The 23,109-nt window shown below is 40.5% G+C and overlaps 2 long non-coding RNA genes across 11 annotated transcripts in view; one reads left to right on the forward strand and one right to left on the reverse strand.

Annotated features, from left to right (window-relative positions):
* Window positions 1-3,587, forward strand: part of LOC122465986 — a 35,459-nt gene extending 31,872 nt beyond the window's left edge. Inside the window, exon 3 of the long non-coding RNA XR_006291161.1 lies at window positions 414-3,587. This is a non-coding gene — a long non-coding RNA (uncharacterized LOC122465986). The remainder of the gene's footprint in view (window positions 1-413) is intronic.
* LOC119566742 overlaps window positions 1-12,485 on the reverse strand; it is a 114,113-nt gene extending 101,628 nt beyond the window's left edge. For 9 of the 10 annotated variants that reach the window (XR_006291158.1, XR_006291149.1, XR_006291150.1 and 6 more), the window contains exons 1-2: window positions 12,343-12,485; window positions 10,498-10,670 (exon numbers count right to left, since the gene is read on the reverse strand). This is a non-coding gene — a long non-coding RNA (uncharacterized LOC119566742). The remainder of the gene's footprint in view (window positions 1-10,497; window positions 10,671-12,342) is intronic. The other variant, XR_006291155.1, reaches the window with a different exon arrangement.
* Between the last annotated feature and the right edge of the window lie 10,624 nt (window positions 12,486-23,109).

Consider the following 23,109-nt stretch of genomic DNA (forward strand, 5'->3'; position numbering starts at 1 on the left):
CTAAACTTTACCACACATTTGTGTCTTCCCCCTCTGCAGTCTCAATCTTCCAGGTGCTGGTTCATCCTGGCCCAAATTAGATCAGCCTTTAGGCTACTCTAACTAGCATAACTAATAATAGCTCTGGGGATTTTCATGGCTTAGGACACCTCTCAGCTACTAGTGCAGAGAATCAGCACTAATGATCTGGCACCACATATCTGGAATGTTACCCACCCCTACATGTACAGCATTTTAAAACCCAGCTATTACTAAATCTGTATTGAGATGGCCTAGTTCCATCACTTTTTCATATCAATTATATAAATTTGACTATGAATATATTGTAAGAGAAATTAAAAATGTAAGGCAAAATTCTCTTGTATCTGCAGTGTAAATTTCTATTTCATATTCTGCATTTATTCCCTATGCAGAATTCTCCAGTGATGTCACTGAGAGCGCTTTGTGTGAAATGAAGACTGGGAAAAAAAATTTTACTCTTTGATGCATCTTCTGCACCAGGCATGTAATACCAGTTCTATTCTTCTACACCAGTGCAAATCCAAAATAACTCAGTAAAAGCCATCGAGATGCTCCAGATTTACACAGATGCAAATGGGAGCAGAATTTGGTGTGTTTTCGGATATTTAAGTGTGCAAGTGTTCGTCCTGAGTCATTTTGTTTACATTTAACTTTTGCTGTTTGGTGTACATCATCATGGGAATTCTCATGACCCTGCACAATAGGAAAAGAGGGTGAGAAGAATGGGAAATTGTGGAGATACATGTCCAAGGAGTAACTTCCTTGTATACTCCTTCAAAGTACACAAATTAAGAGGTCAAAAGTGGCCAGTTTCAATAATCCAGCCAAAAGATCTTATGCGCATATTGGCTGCATGCCACAAAGCAAAGAAGTTTGCAATAAGCTAATAGGAAAAGAAATAGTAAACCACTCGCACCAGTTACAAATACCAAAGTATTAAGTTCCTGTTTGCAGAACTAGTATGCTAAGGAACAGCACAGCACAATATAGAGATTCCACATGTACTCCACACAGCACACATAAGTTGCCAGAAGGGGAATGGCCAGGAGCAAAGAATCTTTCAGCAAAATTGCACTGAATGAATCACCAATGAAAACTATAGAAACAGTGAGAGGAACAGCCTAGCAAAGTTCATGCCATGCTGAAGAGCACTAACATGTAATGTATGTGCAGGGAACACAGTGGACAATAGAAAGACATACACACAGTGTTGGATATCCAGCACATCACAAACATAGCAGTAATCATTGAAAATCGCTAAGCAGGTGGCTCATTATAGGGTTCAACAGAGTGGTGATCAAAGAAATCTCATTGGTTCTATAAGATTCATTCTGTTGTACGCAAGCACAGCAGTAGATGCAATGATGTTGGGCATAGTTGCACTACATTTTGGTCGTTTTTTTCCTTATTCCTTCATGTATCACACCTTTTCCTACTTATGACCACTGAAATGTTACAATCAATTTTTCCTTTCCTTGTTTATTTGCTACATCTCACCATACTCTACACTGATTGCCATGGGAGAGAAAAGGATGGACCAAAGGAAAGTGAATTTTATATTTGAAACCATTATCTTGACTTTTGATCTGTCCCCCTTCTATTCTGACCAGTCACTTAACGTTAAAACTCAAAGAGCTTTGACTGTTACCCCCTTGCTCACCCCTTAAATCTTATTTCTAAGCCCATTACTCCCTTAATTAAAGTGGAGTAGTTAAAATTGTTATAAACATCTTCTTTAGGATTATGCTCTAAATCACAATTTTAAAATGAATAGAATGGTTGATAATCTATACTCATGACATAATCAGGAATAAAAAATAATCCCATAAAAGCTGTTTAATAACAATTTAAACTACTGAGCACTTTAATTAAGGTTGTTAGAGGATTAGAAACTAGATATAAAGGTGGGCAAGGGGTAAATTTGAAGTATTGTAATCATCATTTTTTAAAACAGGATACTACAGTTGAATTTTCTGTAAAGTAAATTGACAAAAAACATTTCCTCAAAAAATTATATTGTGTATGAGAGAGAAAGAGAGGGAGGTTTATTCCTTGCAGATTCTTTGAGTCCCAATCTTTACCTTACATGGAGTCAAAATAAGCAAAATGTGGCCCAGTGATTAGATGTTTTAGACTCCCTTGTCACAAGTAAAAGGGCGACTACAGTCCAAGTGCAGAATGTCCACTGAGGTCAGTGTGCATGGACTGAAGGTACATGACTCTTAAAATAATGTTAGCAAAGTCAACTACTTAAAAGCTATGTCGTCATAGCAGATTCTGCTCAGAGAATAGCAGGAAGGAATTACATCGCACGCTGTTAAAACGTTAGCAACCACATTTCATTTTTGAAAAGGCAATTTATTTGTCCTGAAATAAAGAGTTGATTATATCTCTTATTACTGTTACAAGAACTTGATATATCACAAAGTGGAAGAGTTACAACATGTACCAACTATCAACCAGGAAAAATGAACCTGGTTCATAATTCACTTTGTGAATGTCTAGTTAGTCAATCAAGTGATTTGTAATCATAAAGGCTGCCAGGAATTGAATGAATAATGGACCATACTAAAATCCTTGGATTTTCTCGTATTCTTATTTCATTATGTGACTTTTATTGCCATTTCTGATAGTTGTCTCTCTTTCAGCAGAACAAATTAAGATACGCATATTTACTTGAAGGACTATGTTTGACTGTTTAATGTGAATAATGAATATACAAATGGAGTGACCATTGTATGTAACAACCACACGCTAGATTTTTCTCTACGGAAGCCAAACCTTTTATGATGTAAAGCTTGGGTAGAAACAATCTTTCTCTCTTTCCCTCTGTTTTTCCTCCTGAAAGCATTTTTGGGGTAATCAATCTTAGCATAGATCATATTGTTACAGTACATTTTCTCGAGTTGTTTTATAACTATAGAAATGACATAATTCACATAGCATAGTATCTGTTTAACAGCAACATCTTCACCCTCTTTCCCTAGCTAAAAATGGTATTACACTATAATCTGATAGACAAATAACATGTGACTTCTAAATGCAGATTTTTACTAGTAATCAGATATAAATATAAACAAGGAAACATAAAACCACTCTGAATCTATTTGTGCAGAAGTTATAGTTTGAAACATTTGTGTTGTTCTAATGTAAAAATGTAGAATTTAAGTTCACTGGGTTATTCTTCATAGATTTTCCTTTAAGAACAAGATGTTTAAACCAGACAGCTGACATTACACAGGAAGACTTGGTCTGTGCCCTGTTTATTATATATTACTTTGGCAAACAGAAATTCTACCTTGTAGTTTGTGCCCTGACTCATTTTCATTAGCATTTATCCTTTGATTTTCTTATTATAATTTTTTAAGGTATGCTAATGTTTGAACTGAACAAAATTGTGATCTCAGAGTGATCAGAACACACACAATATAAAATATTTTATTACTGGCATCCTCCTAGCGTATGGAGTGTGTCTGTTCTAGGCTCCTGCTACTTGTTCTTTTGTGAGTGTGTATATCTACATGTAATTTGATTGCTTCAAATAAAAGTAGATTATTTTTAAATAATTAGCGTCAACATATATTTTTACAATTGCTGGTGATGTTTTAGACAGAGGGATTCTATGGACTTTACAAGCTCTCTGTCTACAATCCATATGTGGGATTCCAACTCCCCTTTAAAACCAAAGGTTAGTTCTTCATAAAATTTATGCATGACATGGCATGACTTCCCCCACCAATGAAATTCAACTAGTCCCAAGACTAAAATGTGGCAACTGTCAAACACACACTGACACTACTTAAACACCAATTTCAGAGTGAAGAATATCTTCTACAAGGTCTGATCCAAAGCTCATGGAAGGTAATGGAAAGCCTCCTATTGATTTCAATGGGCTTTGGCTCAGGCCCCAAATCAACTCAGATTTAGGAAGGCAGGATGTAATTCCCTACACTGGAACATAACCAAGAGACTAGTGTTAGCCCTTTCTACTACTACAGAAATATTTTTGGTACCTTTTTAATTATCACAAGTGAACAGAGCTGAGGTTTTCCATCTCATCTGAAAGTTGTAGGGTTTTTTAAGGGACACTGACAGATCACTGTGTGATTTTAAGTTTTATAAAAATAAACTTTTACTAAACCCACGTCCAAAAGAAATCATTTGAAAACTACCAATGAAAACGGCATTTCTAAACATACATACATCCCACAGCTATGTTTGCAGCCCCAACGTGGAAGCAGTATGCTAGTGTGTGAGAACCAGAAAGTGAAATTTGACTAAAACCTGACAAGGTGAAATTGATTTGTCTGTTTGTATGTTCATTATCCAAACTGAGAGAAAAGTAGCAGAAATATTGAAAAATTTACTTGATTATTTAATACTCCAAAGCACTAGGCCAAATACTGCAGTCTTTGCTCATGAGGCAAAACTCCTATTGACTTCAAAGGGAAGTAACATAGTTAAGGAGATTTGTGTTTTGGTTGTTTTAATATTTTTAACTTGGCAGTGTCACTAAAAAAATGGTTACACATGTAATGGAAAAAGCATCTAGAAGTATTTCACAATTTTATGCCAGCAGCAGCAACTCTGAAACATCATGATCAGTTTTAGTATTTGTTTGTTTTCAACTCTTTTTAGTAAGTTCGGCCCCGGTTCAACAAATCACTTAAGCATGTGCTTAATGCCTAATGCCTGTGATTGGTTCCATACTGGAAACTCTAGGGTTTGATTACATGGGACACTCAGGAAAGTTAAGGCAAAGCATCTATAGGTGTAAAGGCATAAAACAAAGCACATTAAACCCCATGTAGATGCTTTCATTCAGAAGTAAAGTGGCCTGGAGAACTAAGTTACAGAGAACTGAGACCATTTTACTCCTGAGGTAAGAGCATCCATGCAGAGTTTAACAAGCTCTAAATATAAGCACATTGACTTAATATCTTTAGTTGATTCACCTTAACTTTCTGGAGTGTCACCATGTAGACAAGCCCTTGGAGACAGAGGTCTATTTAACCACAGAGGGTCAAAACCTGAACACTTTGCTCATGCAAATAATCCCAGTGAAGTCCAGCTAAAAATTAAACAGATCCCATGAGCTGATTACACCTACGCCACCAAATTGCCATCAGTTGGTTTCATTTTCTACAATTTGAGCCAGATCTGAAGTAGTGTTCGAAAGGCATTATACCCCATTACCAATTCCCTGAGTCCTGCAGGGCCTTCAGAACGTGTTCCATTAATGTTAGCAATTTTCTCAATACCCTGAAATGTAGCAAAACTAAAAAGCTGCTTGGAGCCAAAAGTATATTCCTTTAACTCTGTTTAACATAGCGTAAAGTTACAGAAATGATTGGTATAACTAATTTTGTTAGCTACATAAGGCTTTAGAACTACACCTTTGTAGCATCCCTCTATTTTAATAGTATCTGTATACATAATGAAGTACAAGCATAGTATGCCATGTACTTTTTAATGTTTTGCACTCAGACAAAATGCAGTAGTAACAAAGATGGCTTTTTTTTTTAAACTAAATTAACAGGTTCCTGTTCATTCATCTTTGTCACATATGTATGTGCTCCTTGTAGATGAGTAGAAAATTGTCATTTATTCAACATGTTTTAAACTAAATTTATAGATTTAATTATGCTATACTTTCAATGTTTTAGCAAACTAAAACACATTGATCTTTGATATAATACTACATATAACAGGGAGGTGAATTTTACTACCAATAACAGAGGTCAGTGGGTAGGCAAGAGACCAAACTTCCTTTCTAAATGCTGTTCAAAAGTGTTTGAGTATTAACCACTTCAGTGCCATTTCGTGCATTAACTGAAGTCAGTTAAACTTCTCGTTGAATAATAAAGAAGTCCTGGACAAGTTTTGGGGGCATGGGGGACTTAGATATTCACAACACACTAATCATTCTTTGTTTCAATTAAAAATGAAATTAGTGTGCTTAAATGGAAAAATTAATGTTCCATAGAAATAATGCTGTACACCACTGTCCCAGCAAGTCAACCTGTAGGCAGGCCTTGGTCAGCCAGCTCCTCCTCACTATAGCCCAGGCAGTTTTGGCTCACTGGTGGTGGTGGACCGGTAGCAGGGTGACTGGTCTACCGGGAAAGCCAGGCTTGTTTCCCCAAGTTCTTCAACTGCACCAAGCAGGATCTCCAGCCCTCACTGCCTAGTGTCTGCCTGTTCACATTGGTGTAGACGGGGACACACACACACACACACACACACACACACTTTCTCTCTCCTGAGGAAAGAAGAGAAGAACTTTGTGCTGGGATGCTGCAGATCCACATCAGATGTTCAAAATACTGACTTTAGCCTTCACTCTGGTGGTTGCTCATTAATACTAGAAAATAAGAACATAAGAACAGCCATATTGGGTCAGACCAAAGGTCCAATTATCCTGTCTTCAGACAGTGGCCAATGCCAGGTGCCCAGGAGGGGATGAACAGAACAGGTAATCGTCAACTGATCCATCCCCTGTCACCCATTCCCAGCTTCTGGCAAACTAGGCTGGGGACACCATCCCTGCCCATCCTGGAACCTATAGTCTACAAAGTGGTGAAGACAGCTTTAGCAAGACTTTATTCTCTGCCATGCCTATCTGAAAAAACTACTTTGCTTCTCCCATCCCATATAATATATTTTGCCTATACCTGTTGAATAGAGATGGTTAAAAAATGGAATTTTTATCCCATTGGAAATTGCGATATTTTGATATTTGATTTCATCCCAAACTGAGAAGAAAAGTTCATCTTGGATATTTTTGTGAAACAAAATATTATGAAATACTTTATTTTGACCTTATCAAAATATTTCATTTTGACTTCACTATTTTATTTAGTTTCAACTTTTATTGTAATCAGCAGTCTAAATTAAATGTTTAGCTATAGAATCATGGGTTTAGCAGGGACCGCAAGGGTCATCTAGTCTAACACCCTGCCAAAATGCAGAATTTGTTGTGTCTAAACCATCCATGATTGAAACAAAATGTTTTGATGATTTCCCATCAAATTTTCAACCAAATGGATACATTCCTGTGAAATGGTCCAATTTTGTTGAATCTGCATTTTCTGAAAGAAAATTGTTCAGCTCTCCTGTTGGTTCTTTGTGGTTTCCCAGTAAAGGCATCTCTTTCACCTAAGGGGAAGGCTGTCTGCCATGTCACATTACACTGCAGGTTCACCATGAAGCCCACTGGCGCTAGATCCAGGTGTTACCGGAGTCCAGAAGGAATATTCCTGCTAGGATTTTATCTCCTAATTTAGCTTTACAGAGCTGCATCTTTTGCCCACAGTGAATACTTATCTTCCCTTAGAGACCCTTGCCTGACCGTTCGTGATGCCAGTTGTGCATTGTTTTGGCATTAACGTACTGATTTGTTCCTAAGAAGATAATACCTGCTCTCAAAGCATGATCTAAGAGAGCAGTTGGACCAAGTAAACAGCTCCTTTAGAGCACTTCTAAAAGGTACAAGGTAAGGCCTCACCATTTACACTGGAAGGAGATTGTGCCTTATGGGCCGAGCACACCAGGCTGAGCCATTGCAGGGTCTAAAGTTTCAACCTCTGGGTGAGTCTTGTGAGCTGTGCTGGCCATAGCAGTGTTTCCCACAAGCGTGCAGGTTTCAAGTGCATGCTAGTCACTAGTCTGTGTCTGTTCTGCCCAGCGTAAGGCTGCTCAGTTTGGTTCAATTGGTTATTATTCAAAGCTTCGGCCAGTTTGACTGCATATCACACGTCTTTATTTGTGGCCTGGTACCCGGCAGTGCTTTAAATTACTAATGTTCTTACACAGGTAAAGCAACATTTTAATTAATTTATATAAATAAAAATAGTTATGATTTTTTTTTTAAAAAAATAGATGCTTTCCATCCAGCACTGATTCTGCTCTTACGTTGTTATAAATCAGGAATGACTGCACTGATGAATTACAGTTGCATGAAACTGATATGAGACAGAATCAGACCCTTATCTTATCTTCTGCAATGAGCCAAATAAGCAGCCTGTATTTTAATTACATACTTCTTCGCTCCTTTAAAAGTAAAGACTTTAACAAACTAGCTTCAAAAATTGTAATTTTTACCCCAGATTCTTTGAGAAAGGCTTATTCAGGTGACACATAAATCTTCCACAAATCATCTCTATGGGAACAGATGTGTTAATAATGTAGAGCTACTGAAAAACCTAGGTGGATTCAAAACACCATGTGGGCAGATTCTAAGTAAGCTTTTACTATGTGTAAATCCAGTGTTGGCATAGGAAAACTCTCTGTTTTGCCCAAAGACAGACTGATCCCACGCTCACAGCTGGAACTTGTGTGTGTGGTCTCACTCAGTAGACCATTAGAATCCTGTGCTGAGCTTTAATCTAATCTGTACTTTAAATGAAGTAAATGACACTCAGGTAAACGATAACATATATTTAGGAAAGTAGATCTCAGTATATTATTTTTTACTACCACATTATGTTATAGTGGCATGCCTTTTCACACGAACTTTTAACAAGCTATAGTGACATAATGTATAGTTAGTATATGTCTGGTCATACAGTTGTCCCTTCAATAGACATAAAGCCCATGTCCAGAAGTATGCAAAAGGTTAATGTTTGCTAATCTATCACGCTCTGTTTCGCACTAGTCCTGTAGGGATGAAAGGATGTAGCTTTCTTTTAAGTTTGGATGCTATTGGAATTCATCTTACTGTTTTATTGTAAATGGTGGGGAAGCCAGGGGCAGGGGAACTAGATTTATTCTTCTGACTCAGTTTTACCGTACCAAGGATAAAAGTTGCTTGATGAATAGCAAATGCTCAGAAGGGGTATGTAAGAGTCTAAGGCAAAGGGGGTTATATATATATAACTTGGGGTTCTCCCCACTACACATTGCTCCCGGGTCTCAGATAATATTTTAAAGTCATATTCTTGCTTGATAACACAGTTTGCTGCTAAACAGAAACAAGCAAAAAGCCCCGCTTTCAGAGTGGAGATTCTCGGGGAGCTGTTACACGTCTAACCATTTTGTGTCTTGACCGTCTAAGTTCCTTCACAGTGAAAACCATCAGAAACTTGATAGCTAGGCAGTGCCAGGCTCCTTAAATTTAAAAAAAAAAAAAAAAAAAAAAAAAAGTGGGGGAGAAGGGACATTCCTTTGGCTGGAGAGCCCCCCGAGTTACTCCCAGAACACTAGCAATTCCCAGGCTGCTGTTGGTAGACGCTGCCTTTCCTTGTTCCCACTTTAGGCAAATTAATTACATAGCGATATGTCTAATTTTTCAAAAGCTACCTCGGATCGAGGCGTGATAAAGGAGACCAGTTAGAAATGGCTATTGTATGCCCTGGAGGGTCTCCGTGTACAAATCAAAACAAAAAATGCTACTAAGGCATGAAAAGGGACGTTTTCTAGAGTCAAATTGAGGAAATCGGCCTGTCCTCTGATCCCAACGTCCTTACTTTAACATGACCCAGGGAAATACAGTATGGGCCATGTAAAATAAGAAGTTAGAAGCTAGCACCTTAAAACCCCCCCTGCACGGGTAAAAATAATAGGTGGTGTAATTCTGGTATCTCCTAGGTCTTCCATGGGACTGAGCTATGAGCCATTCGGCACAAGCTAGTTGCAGTATACTTTAATGTAGCTATTGAAAAGCTATCACTAGGATGCAGAACGGGGGGGCCGAGGGGGGGAGTCTCTGTGCACCCAGTGAGGTCTGAAGTTGCTATTACGGCATGGTATAGCTTTACACAATCCCACGATTAGCACATGACAATATTAGTTTTTACTACACGACTAATTCCTATAAAGTATAACTTGAGACCACTAAATCAATACCATTTTCAGCACCGCACTGTGCAAACAAATAGAGTTGCACAGCCAGCCGATGTTTGCAGATGATAAAAGCACTCCTGGAAAGGTAAGGAACTAGCCCCGCTGCTGGTTCTGGAGCACAATGCTCCATACTACAGCGCTCATAGGGCTCCTCATTCTCCTCCCTTGTAATGGGCATTTAAGAGGGTGTCTAGCTGACTCTTCATTACTTCTGTGCCCTATCCAAATGTTTCAAGGCCTTTTTTCAATCAAATTGTCCCCGTAATACTTATAGACAAATTGATCTGAAATAGTTAACTCCCTCCGCCCCCACATCAGACCAGTGACTCTGCGGCCTGACATAAACCACATTTCTTTGCAAGATCCCAGACAGACAGACAGACAGATCGATAATAGATTAGCTATACAACGACCCTTCATATACAAAAGAATGAGCTCTTGGTGATCCTTCTCATATAAAACCTAAGCCTATTGCTAAACCTGAATAAAATACTCATTGACGACTTTCAAATGTCTGCTGATTATTTACATGCCAGCCCTTATTGAAGCGGTTGTTAAAACTAAATAAGTTTTAAGTCAAAAACGTTACATATTCTTTCATAAGAAAAGCCCTTAATTTAAACACAAACTTACTTTCGCAGCACCACAAAGTGTGGGGTGGGGAACTTCTTTATGGCTTTCGTGGGACTTCAGGATTTTGTGTTTCTATTTTTACAGGAATGGGCTGATTTGTCTTAGGCTATTACTGTCTATTACTGCTGGAAGTCTCGGGGAAAGGTGGGAAGCGGCGAATTCTGGCTATCTGCCTAAAGAGAAATCAATGAAACAAATTAATCCTTCGCAGGCTGCAATGACACTGTAATCCATCATTCAGAGCTGCTTTTATACACCAAATCAGAGAGCAGAGGAAAGAGCCCTGGGGGACACCACAGACAACAACTTACACCAACAGTGGGAAAATACTAAGGAATCAGTTTATTTAAAGAGGATAGATTTCAGCTGATTGCCTATTTCATCCTATAAAGATTTTTCTTCCATCCTGTTGTGAACCCTGAATGGCTATATCTTCTGAACACTCGGCTCTCTGGAGGTTGGCTTCCAGCAATTGATTGTGAATAGGGTTTGAATAATTAGTACTTTAACCACGATGAGCAGGTAGCTGGAAAAGTTGCATATTCCGTTCGGTTTCCAGCCGTTGGCAGCTCCAGTCTGTTTCCCCCTGTAATCGGTACCTCACTGAGATCAGGAAATGCAGGATCAGGCCCCTACGGCATTTGTTGCTCCCAGCAGGAATGTGCCCAGGCTACATGGGATCCACCTTTCAAACTCAATTTGGCCGCTGACGGATTTAAGATCTAACTCTTAAAAGGGGGTCTCGTCTCTTCTCCCCGCGCAGCTGCAACCCCTTCCATTTCAGCAGGAGTCGCACCCTTATCTCCAAGGGGAGCCTGGGCTCCTTTGCGGCTTGTTATCTCGTGTGTATTGCTTAACAAGCAAGAAGGGATTGTGCACTGCTAAGGAAGATGGGAGGTCTGAAATTTAGGGGAACCTGCAGCCTGCTGCGCGCAGGGCCCCATACTGACAGGTGCTGAGAACAAGCAGCTCCGACTGAGGGCGTTTTCAGAACCTAACAGGACAGGACCCCCCCCCCCCCCACTGACCAGCGAATTTTTCAAAAGTCTAAGCCAGTGTCATGTACTGAGAGCCACAGCTGCCTTAGCATTACACGTGTAAATCCACACGTTTGGTGGAATGTAAACCGAAGTAGAAGACCGGGGGGCAAAGGAGAGCACATAGATTTGAACCAAATCGTGAATGAAATACAGTAACTTAAAAAAAAAACCCAAAAAACACTTGTTTGCAAAGGACGGAATGTAAAAGAGAGGGAGTGGGGTCAAATAAGGCTGAGATAGTCAAAGGTGGGCGAGAGAAAGTGCATGGACATTTGCACGACCATACTAGATTGTCCGGATCTAAATCCTGTCTGGTGCTGCAGATGATAAACTCTCAGCAATACGACTCAGTGAAGATGTTGTTTAAGGGCATGTCTTTGGATGAGTCAGACATTAAATTGCATCTATATACCTTACTTTCCAGCAGGTGCTATTAACCTACATGCTTTGTTTCTGTAATGGAAAAAGTGGCCCGTTTCAATTTTATGAGCGACAAATGTAGCGATCTCTAACTTTCCTTGTCTGGTGGAAGTTTCAAGACAAACTATGTCACTTATTGTTCAACCAAAGCAAAGGAAGTCCTCCTTAGCTCATAGTGCTTAGCCTCCAGAAATAGCTGGGATACAAAGGGGGGTGTAATTTATAGACTCCTTAAAGAGGCGAGAGTTCAGAGTAGCGAATCCTTGCACCCGAACCAGCAGTGCGTGACCACATTAGAGCTGTGAGTGGATCCCTCTGCTATAAGGACTCCCGCAATATCTGATCTCGCCTGTCACAGTCAGTGAAAAATGCAACTGCCACATACCTTCCGGAGTCCAGGCTGTTGACCGGAAGGAGCCCTAGTTAACTGTTCGAGCAGAGAAGTAGGTGGCTGAGACCTGTTTTATTCCCAATTCACTGTGTGTGACCTGGAGCAAGTCACTTGACCTCTGGATGCTTTAGCGTCTTCATCTGCAAAATGTGGATAATACAATTACCTAACAAGAGTGTAGTGAGGCTTAATTAACGGAGTGTTAACGACCTTCCCAGACCTGAAGAAGAGCTCTGCGTGACTCCAAAGCGTGTCTCTCTCTCCCACAGAAGTTGGTCCACTAAAAGATATGCCCCCACCCTCTCTTGTTAACGACGTTGACAACCTTGAGTAAAAAGTGCCTTGTCATTGTTTGTGTTCTCTTGCTATGTTCTTTTGTAGTTATCGCTGTTATTATTTAACAACACTCTGGTTTCTCTATGTGGTCCCTACAATGCGCAACCCAGTCCAGTGTTTTCTCTCCCAGTCCTGCATGGCATCGTTCCTAGGGACTACTGAAACCAAGGGGGAACCACCGTTACTTTGTAAGTGGAGCGCTTCTGTAAAATGTTAAAAATCTATGCAAAAGGGCTTTTAAAAATCCCAGCTGAGGAACCGCAGTGGCATTACTGCGCCAGGGGGGAAAGGCTGCCTCTGCTGTTGGAACATAAACACTGAGGAGCTATGAGGAGCTTTATTTTCAAGGGCTAAGGAGTCATTTTGGTAGTCCGGTTGGGTGTGAGTTTCACCACCCTGGACACTTGGGATGCATGTTTTAGTCTAGCTTTCCCTTGCTGCGAAGAGATGGATAATATAAGGATCTGGTGCTGCTGCTGGGGTCAGGAGAAGTATGCTAATTGGTGAGCCTAATTGCTTCAAGCAGTCATGCCTCTAAACATGGAGAGCGCAGTTGATGGACTCAGTCTGTTCCTAATAAAATGAAGAAGCACTGAATTAAATTCCCCAGAAAGGCACTATAAAAGTTTCCACAGTGTAACTAAATGACTTCACCTATACTATTACCCCTCAGATGACATCTTGAAAGAAAGCAGACTCAATTCAGCCTCCATATTCATAAATTGGCTGTGCTTAGGCCAGTAAATCTGGATTGATTTTAAAAGGCTTTTTCATCCTTCCAATCAAATGAAGTCATTGTTAATTAGATGTTTTCTGTTAACAATGTCACTCTTCCTTGCATTACCTGCTCACACATTCAGTGGCCTTAGTATAACATCTGGATCCGCAGTTTAGCGTTATCAGTGTGGAGGGGGAAAACAGAAAACGCAAAACAGTTTGCCTGTAGGGTGATTTTCCTTTGGTGAATCCCCGTCTCAAGGAAAATACTCTTCATTGCACGACTGGCGAGATAAATAACATCTCTGTATTTTGGGAAGATGATAAATGTCTCTGAAGGGTTTCACTGGAACCTACTCCCGTGAATTTAAAGCAATTTTAGAAAATGGTTAGCTGGATTTCCCAACGAAAATGATTTAGTGGCTACAGAGGCTAATCTTGAATAGCTTGCATTGTGTAAATATAAACAGCGAAGTGCCACCAGAAATAGTCGGTGGGGTTCACGACACATCTAAACAATGCTTACTCATTTATCCAATTAAGACACCTGCTGATAAATATAGTTGGGAGAAGGGAGGAATGTACATTAGAAAAGCAGCCCAATGTGTCTAGTTTTAACGCGAGCTGCTTTAAAAACAAACTCTAGAGTCACCATTTTTCCTAGAATGTACTAAAAGACAAGTGTTTGCAGTTGGTAAATACTTGAAGGAATTTAAAAGGAAATCCCATTTAATGTAGTGGTTTTACAAGCCATATATATTTTTTCTTGGTCTGCTTGTCTGCTGGAGGAGATCATGTTCATATTACTTCTCCATGTTTCTCAATTAATATCCAAACATGACTTGTTACGACTTACGGTCTCAGATCTTAACCTTTAACAGTCCATATATTGAACCAAACACGCAAATAAGTAAGACACAGGATACAAACTACATCCATCAAGGCTCGATTTTACAGGAAGCTGGTCTAATAAAGATTATGAAATGTGTGCAATGCTTAAAAACGCTGCAGTGTATCATGTGTACCACCAAAAGCTGCACTACGCAATGTAGAGTTCAGCCACCTCTTTCTTTTTTCCAGCCTGGATATGAAAGAAAGGAGCGTCCCGTTTAATTAGATACAGCAGGGGTTTTGCCAAGTGCTTTGCACCTCAACTGGTGACCTCTTCAGACTCTCCTCACAATCCTATACAAACCCATCTTCATCCCACTTAGGCTGCTTCAGTCATGTGCTTCACCTGTCTTTCTCTCAGAATTGACTCCAAATAAACGGGCCACGAATGTAAAACTGTCCCCCAAGACATATGAGTAAGAATTGTCAAGGAGACTTTGGTCCACTTTCCTTGTCTAGTAAACGCTGTTCACTCGTAATGAGCCCCTGTATTGTCATACGTCATCACGACACTGATCCATGGCACAGTGCAATGCTATTCAGCGATGCTACCGCAGAGCAAGCTGTCTTGACCCAGCATCTAACTCATGGCAAACGAGCACCCTGGCTTTCTTTCAAAGGGACTGTTAAGTAGCTTAAATTAAAAACAATCATCACAGGCATTTTGTATCTAGTCACAAGCTTTGCCTGCTTCATGTATTTATTCAGTCTCCCTCATTTTGTACGTGCTTCCATGTCTAAATAATTGTTCCTATCCTATAGCTACTTCTAGCTTGAAAACATGCAGTATTGGTTTCTCCTCGTTTTTTCCAGGCTGTTTTACAAAGTACAGTACAATTGTACGTTATATGATGTAAAACATTCCTGGAATCAATATAACAAAGAGCTCTACCTCCGATATACAACATTTTGACGTCTTCCACACATATTTAGTTATAGATCTGTTCCTGCACGCATTGTATATTATGTATGTATGAGTGTAATGCATACAAAAGGCGGGGGGGGAGGATTATGTGCTGCTTAATTCCCAAGGTGGGCTACTGCCATATCTAAGCATATTGTCATATTTACACACATGTAGTATTATAATATAGCACACACATATATGAAAATTATGCCTTCAGCTATACCCTCCGGACGCACACATACACCCATCGCATTACACACTAAGTACAGACACGCTGTCATTCGCCCACACACAATATAGATACCTCATTTGTACAAATACAGCCGGAGCTCTGGGGGCGGGGGGAGACATGGCTAGGGTACAGACTGCTGGGATTTTAAATGTGAAGTTGCATTCTGCTTTTATAAAAGCCGGGGGTGGCGGGAAGCTGTGGCCTCTGCACAGGTCCAGTGGAAACTGACAACGCGCAATGGCTTGCAAAAGGCTTTATGTGTCCTGCACAACGCTTGATGAATAAGCTTGATGCAACCCATGGTGGCCCAGAAGGGGATATATTTACAAGTTAAAATACCAAAATCTTCGCCTCGAACTGTTAAAATTTCACCTGGCACATAAGAGCTAGGCCGAAGTCCGGTCTGAATTTGTATTTGTTGATTATGAGTAGCAGGGAAGGGAGCACATAGGACTAGATAGCAAAGGAGACAGAGCCTCCCCACTTCCCCGCACCCCCCCCCCCCCCCCCCCCCCCCCCGCGCCAGCGCCAGTTGCAATCCAGGACTTCAAGGGGCAGGATCAGGACCAAAAGGTGCATAGGCGAAGGGAAAGAAAAGTGTTGGGGCTTTGGGTAGTGAATTCTGCCCCATGCTGGAGCAGAGCAGGCGCAGCCCCTGCCCCTGCCTAGGGGCAGCAGTAACAACCCTTCTTACCCCCATCGCTCCCTTGCTGCCTCCTGCCTTGCCCTGACCCGCCAGTCCAATAGCATCCCGAGGGCGGGGAGCGCTGAGCGCAGCTAGCACGCCCGAGCCAGCGGCTCCCCAGCTCAAGGCCGGTGCCGGCCCTAAACTAGGCGCAGAGCTTTGCGCTGGCCTCTGCACCTGGCTCATTTTATCTCAGCCCAGAGAGCGGATGCTCCTGATTCACACGGACATGTGGCTTCTGGGACAAGGTTCTGGGAGGTGCTGAGCACCTGGCTGAGGTGCCCAATATCCGTCAGGGGGCGCTCAGCACCTTGCAGGATTGGCCCCTAAAGCCCCTAACCGCCAAGCTATTGATACTGTGGCGCCTCTGGTCCGGCGAAGGTTAACGACTTTCTTGCAGCTGCTTCTCCGTAGTTAAGGGCTCTGGGCACTAGGCAGACAATAGCAGCAGCTGAAACACCTGCGATCTACCGCTGCAATAAAATATGTACAGTAATGTGGAGTAATTGCTCTTTCCGCTTCCAGAGGGAGCTCAAGGCTGAAAAATCAAGGGTAGAATCTTCCAAACTGTACAGAATTCGCACAGTACCGACGCAAAGCATGAAGAGACACACAGACAGACAGCCGCAGACAGACAGAGCGATTTGTCTCCGAAGGGGTGCTAAGATTAGTTTTACATTTTTGACAAGAGAGAGCTTCTTTCAACGTACATTAACTTGAGAGGGGACAGTACAACTTTTTCCTGGATGGGTTCCTAGGTATGGATACCAGACCATAATAAAAAAGCGACAGATGATGGAAAAGTGGAGGGGGTAAAAACAATTGAACTGACTTAATGTCCCATTAGGAAAATGGAAATTATATGTTTTATAGCCCAGAGGATTGTTTAGCAAATATATAATTTCTGGATGTAGGTGTGTATGCATTGTGTAAACACATGCATGCGTACACACACACACTTATATGTACATGTATATATATACACATTAGCACATATATGTAAATTGTGTGTACACACACGTTATATGTATATGTAAACTGCGTGCATACATATATACGAAAGTACTCATGTATATAACTATATATTCGTATATACTTTCATATGTATGCTTAGGTATAGGTGTCTCTCCATGTAGCCAATGTATAAATATGAGTGTATTTTACATGCTTTATTAAGTATGCACAATCCCACCTGTGTAGCTCACAGTTTACCAAAGGCTAACACTAAAATGTAATGCTGACGCTGAAATGGCAAACTCTGGTTGAACTCCAAAGAACTGTTGGGCTGACATGGGATTTGGTTGTTTTGAGACAACTTGCTGTCTTTGTGTTCTTGGGGAGAGAGGTGTGTCTGAAATCATCCCGTACTAAAGCAATTCAGCATATTAAAGAGTGTTTTGCAATCCCTGCTCCGTTCAGCCTACACTGACTGCTGACCTGCACAGCCTAAAATCCCCTTCCTTCTTCTCCAGCCAAGTGGAACTCACCAGTATGCATCTGATTCCATAGACCCGGAAAGAACCAGCTATACCTATAGCCATGCAATGTCCATCGACCCCTCCCCTTTTCTTCCAGACAAAACCTAATCTGATTTTTATTCTAGGTATAAATCATTAAATGGAAGTTACAAATTTGTTTCCTTCAGAGAATCCCATTTTATTGCTCTTTTACCAAAGAGATGACATGTCTTGTTCAAAAAAAAAAAGTACATTAAAGAATCATTGCAATCTCCCTGTCAAGTCATTATGCCTTTATCCCCACCAATTAACCGCACCTCACAGGGCTGCTATTAAGAGCTAAATTGAGCTTAAAAGTAAGGTATCCCAATTCATATAGCTCGTGATGTAACTCCGAAAATCACATCAGATAGCCATAAATATGATGGAGGTCCCTGCTGAAGCAGGCTCCCCAAAAAGTCCAAGCAGGAAAGGAACTTTTCTGCAAATAAGTTAGGAAAGGTTCAGGATGCCGATAACCTGATGCGCAGGAAAGAAGGGTGATGTGTCCTCTCACGGACTGTAGATAGGTTTAACACACGCACTGCACACAATACACCCTTTAAAATGAGGGTGTAGATAACACTGGAGAAAAGAGAGATTTTTGGGGGGGAGTCAATCTGCTATAGCAGATCAGTAAACGCTTAAGTCCAGAAGTAAAAGAGACTGTGTTTAAGCGACCAAACGCCTAAACAACTCTTGGGGGGCAAAGGGGAGACCAAGTAAACTCTACATCGGGGACAATAGTGTTCCCAAAAGTTGGTTTTCTTGTGCTGAGAAAAGGTTTAACATGCGAGATTCGACGGAATTGAAAACCCTGGAGTGTTGGATGGGGAAATAACATTTGGTTCTCTCCAAAACTGAAATAGATTAGGACCCTCTGCGTCTGGTTTCCCCAAGCACGAGGGGTGTGTGGTGTGTTGCAGAAAAAGTGTCAATTTCCTATGGATGAGGTGAGGGACCTAATTGCACCAGGGCAAGAGGGTGTGTGTGGGTGTGTTTCAGAAAAAGTGTCAATTTCCTATGGGAAATTCTGATACTCATTGCCATAAATTATTGTGTTAGAACAGGACTTTTCACATTGACTGCAAACTCTCTTTTCCTGAGCTGAGAGGCACTTTTTTATGCACTATAGCCCTGCTTCATGGCAGGCCAGGAGCCAGCTCTGTTTATCTCCTTACAAAAGCAATTTTATGCGCTATAATGCGACATCCATCGCAATGAATATGCATAGAAAGCTCTGAGAGCACATGAATGCATATTTTAAAATGTTACCTTTCCTACCTGTCCATTTTCTTAGTTATAACAAAAGACATCCCAAATACTTTCAGTGACACTGAATTAATTCTAAATATTTGGTACACAAATTTAGCAAGCCTAAAGGAGATTAATTTTCCAGAGTAATCCAATTAAAAGATTTCTAAACTAATCTTTTTGGGGGCAAAAATAGTGTAAAGCTAAAGGAAAATCGTTTTTATGACAGTGATTTATTGCATTGGTTTATTGTATAGAAGGCTTGCCTCCCTGCATCGGAGATGACAACTGTTAGCCAACAGCACACTACCTGAAGTTGAAAACATATATAATGTATATCTGTTGTTCTGATTTTTCTGAGGAACATTCACTTATCACAGAAATCTATCCTGAATATTACATGTAAGGGAGTTTAGTTGCTTACAAGCACGGTAGACTTTTTAAAGTGCTAATAGATTTATGGTCTCTTTTCCAACGCCCATCCAGAGTAATTAGCACATATGTTCTAAATAGATGATAGTTTTGTGAGCAATAAAGCAATTACCCATCGCTGGAGCTGACAGTTCCTTCAACTAAACTCCAACCAGCAGCTAATTGGAAAAGTCATTTCAGCTTCATTGTCTGCAATTAGTCCTGCTAAACTACTACACCCAAACTAACTGGTTTGAGGTTTATTTATTCATTTCTATTTGCATTTACAAACGTTTACCAAATAACGCTTAACTTTCCCAGCGTTTAGCTCATGTTTTCAGAGTCTCTGGGGCTGCTTTTTTTTTTTTTTTAAGCATGCTCTCGCCTTCCAGTTCCTTCTTTTCCATCAATACTGGAAGGTTCAGTGATTCATAAACATTTGTCCACTATGCTGAGACCGTTAGTTAAAACAATATTTCCTCAGCCATTCAGGAAATGTAGCCAGTTTAGCCAGAAGGGGCGGGGAGGTTGTAATGCTGCTAAAATACTTTGTATTTCCTTTCAACTTTCGCTCTGCATTTGGGGATACCTGGGTGGAGGGGGGGTTTTTTCCCCTAGCCCACAGCTCTAAAACAAATAAATAAGATGTTCTGATGTACACTACAGCCCGTTTATTCGTGACAAAGCATGAGCAAAGATTAATCAAGGGAAATAAAATTCCCATTCACATAACAATAGAGAGCGTTTACTTTTTAGCAGGAGGGTTTTTTTAAAGCAGATTTGGAACAGGAAAGCCCTTTCGCTGTAGTAATCAGAACGCTTCCCTCCTGAAGGTAGAAAAAATTGAAAGGCATTACATGTTCAGGACTTGTGCACAGTGAGTGGAAAAAATGTGTTAAACATCGGTTTGACGCCCCACCGGAGCTTCAAAATATACACCGGCTGGGTTTCTTCTACTTAATTTAATCTTTATTGGACTGGGCTCCTTCTTGCCTTCTATTCACCAGAACTCCCAGTAAAATGTATCATTTGAGAGGAGGGGGGAGGGCTCTTTAGCCCTTCATTTTGAACAGCAGACTTTAGCAGGTATTTAGTAGGGAGGCACTCCAAGGAGTTTGAAGTAGGTTTCTTAAGTCAAGACTCCTGCCCAGGGCTGAGCTGGATCTGCAAAGCAGAAGATTTGCGTGTTGGGATGGAACTTGTAGCCTTAGCAACAAAGTATATACTTAAAGGAATTTACAGCTAAAGCATCCTGGACCCAGAAAGAAATGCGAGTGTCTGAGGGGTTAGGAGCAGCAGACGTGCTTTGCTTAGACTTGGAAGCTTCCCCGCCTCCATAGTAAAGCATGTCTATTTTCTAACAACTACACATTTTGTTCATGTTTTTCGTTGGTCTTTTACAAATAAATCTGAGAGCGATTAACAATGTTTGAAAAACAAAAACCAGCAACTTCAGTTTCAGCGAGCACAAAAGGCTTGCTAGAGAAATTCTCAGCTCAATAACCCGTAGTTATTTGCCCAACTTCAGGCAGGAAGTTATATGTATTTGTGGAAGAAAAGCTTCATTCACAAATGTCTCATATTCCCATTTTACGTGTCTGGCTCCGATTGACCCAGTGTCCTGACAAAATTAATAAGCAGTACCACACACACAAATCTGTGATCTGCCGATAAGATTTAAAATAATTGTTGACTGTCATTGCATGTTATTATCATAATGATATAGCTACAGTCCCGTTCCAGGACTATCAGTTCAACCGCCAGGGTCATTACGAGTTTAAAATTGGGAAGGATCTGTATTGTTAAGAATATTTCCTACCATAAGTCTACACCCAGGTTATATCTACTTCTGATGACTACATTCCTTGTCTCTAAACAGTCGTAAAGGACAGAAGAAAAATTAGGGCCCTATGAATTGGAACGGTCAGTTTCAAACTTTAAATTCCATGTATGTATATGTGTCTGTGGGTGTGTATGTGTGTACAGAATGTACGTACACAGCAAGTACAATACCTATCCACATCCATATATATATATATATATATATATATATATATATATACACACACAGCACACGCATCCATGTGTGTGTCTGTGTGTGTCTGTGTATCCACATTCACATATGCAGTTCTAGAGTAAAGGCATTTTCGTGGCTCCCACAATTTCCTTCTATTACGAGCGATTAGATGGTGTCTATTCAAAGCTGCTGATCCAGAGAGAAAATGGGAGTAGATAAAAGGAGATTTCAAGTGACCTCCTCGTCCCTTTCACTCCAACCTGAGCCCCAGAATAGCCAAGGATCAACTCGGACAAAAGCCCTTTCCTTTTCCCTTTCAGCTTCAGAAGATTCAGTGCAAGGGGTTAACAATAAAACATATAACTCTAACCCAGTTTGGTAGGATCTTGCAATTTTGTATACTTTATTAACTACAGCGTTGGATATGCGTGTTCTTAATTCCCCAGAAATGTGTAAATAAAATATACTTAGCATGATAAAATACCTAACAGTTATTTACAGCTGGATGCGGTCTGCTTGAGCGATTTGTTATGTTTATTCTGTTTCATTTAAACTTTGCCTAAACCATATACCATCCCTCTGAACACCGATAGAATACTCTGTAATAAACATATCTTACTACTGACAGTTTAAGTGAAAATGCTTAGGTTTATTACTTAGATCAACCTTATGATGGGGTAAATATGATTGTATCACTACTGTTGTTACCAGCAGCACTCCTGTATTTCCCGAGCAAAACACTTTTACAGTGTTTTATCTTATAGGCAAGGAGAAAAGTGACATTAAATACTTCAGATTATTCGAACAGACCTTAGTCTGTGAAAAGTCCTACTCAAATCTACTTCTGCTGGACTAATCCCTGTAGTAAAAGAAATAGGAGCTTTGACAGGTAACTTTTAAGGCAAATGATTATATAGTGCAGTTGATTGTATTGTCAGGACAACCTAACAACTTTCAAACTCGTTTCCAAACGTCACCTTTTCATGAAAAGCCTATCCCATTTTACTTGTAGGAATAATAAATAACACCAAATTCATCCTTAACAGAAGTCAAGAGTTTAAGATATGGTCAGACGGGTTTCAATGTAGAGTCTCGTGTTAAATGCTTTGTACACATTTGTTTCGTTTGGCTTCAAGCACTCAGATCACCGCAGCTTTATTTGTGCAGAAAGTAAATATTTGGTTCTGGATTCACTAGTGTGCGCGAAATGATTCCCAGATTTCCCTTATATAGAAAGGTTTGATTTGCATCAAGAGGTCATCAATTCCCTTTCCTCTCGGTTGCTCAGAAATGGTCAGGATCCCTTACCCTGTGAGACAAGTGACCCTGGGTATGGGTTTTTATAAAGCGGACTTTCGGTACACTCAAGCATTTCTTTGTGACCTAATGTCTGGGTGGACAACTGGAGAAAGACACAGAGCGAGAGAGCAAAGTTGTGATTCAGTGCCCTGGTTTCAGGTTGGCAGTCAACCGCGGAACTTTTGATAGCTAACAAATGACAAAAACAAGCGTTGGCCACTGGATAGACGGCAATAACGGCAGATTGGGAGGTGTTTTGCTGGCATTCCACTTCATGCCAACAATGTCTAAAATAATTTTAAGGATATTTGGGGGTGGGGGAAAGGAGGACTGAAGTTTATTTCAGTTAATAACATGCCAGTAGAGACTAATTGATAACGCACCTTTAAAAGGAAACCTTTGAAAAGCTGTACTAGATTAGAGCTACTGACCTGTCTTCACCCTGTCTTCCCCTGGTTTCGAACGTGCTCCTTTAGCCAGCTGAATCTGGCTGTTTCCGGTGCACACTCACATTAA

This window comes from Chelonia mydas, chromosome 5 (genome assembly GCF_015237465.2).
Source record: "Chelonia mydas isolate rCheMyd1 chromosome 5, rCheMyd1.pri.v2, whole genome shotgun sequence".
NCBI classification, from domain to species: domain Eukaryota; kingdom Metazoa; phylum Chordata; order Testudines; family Cheloniidae; genus Chelonia; species Chelonia mydas.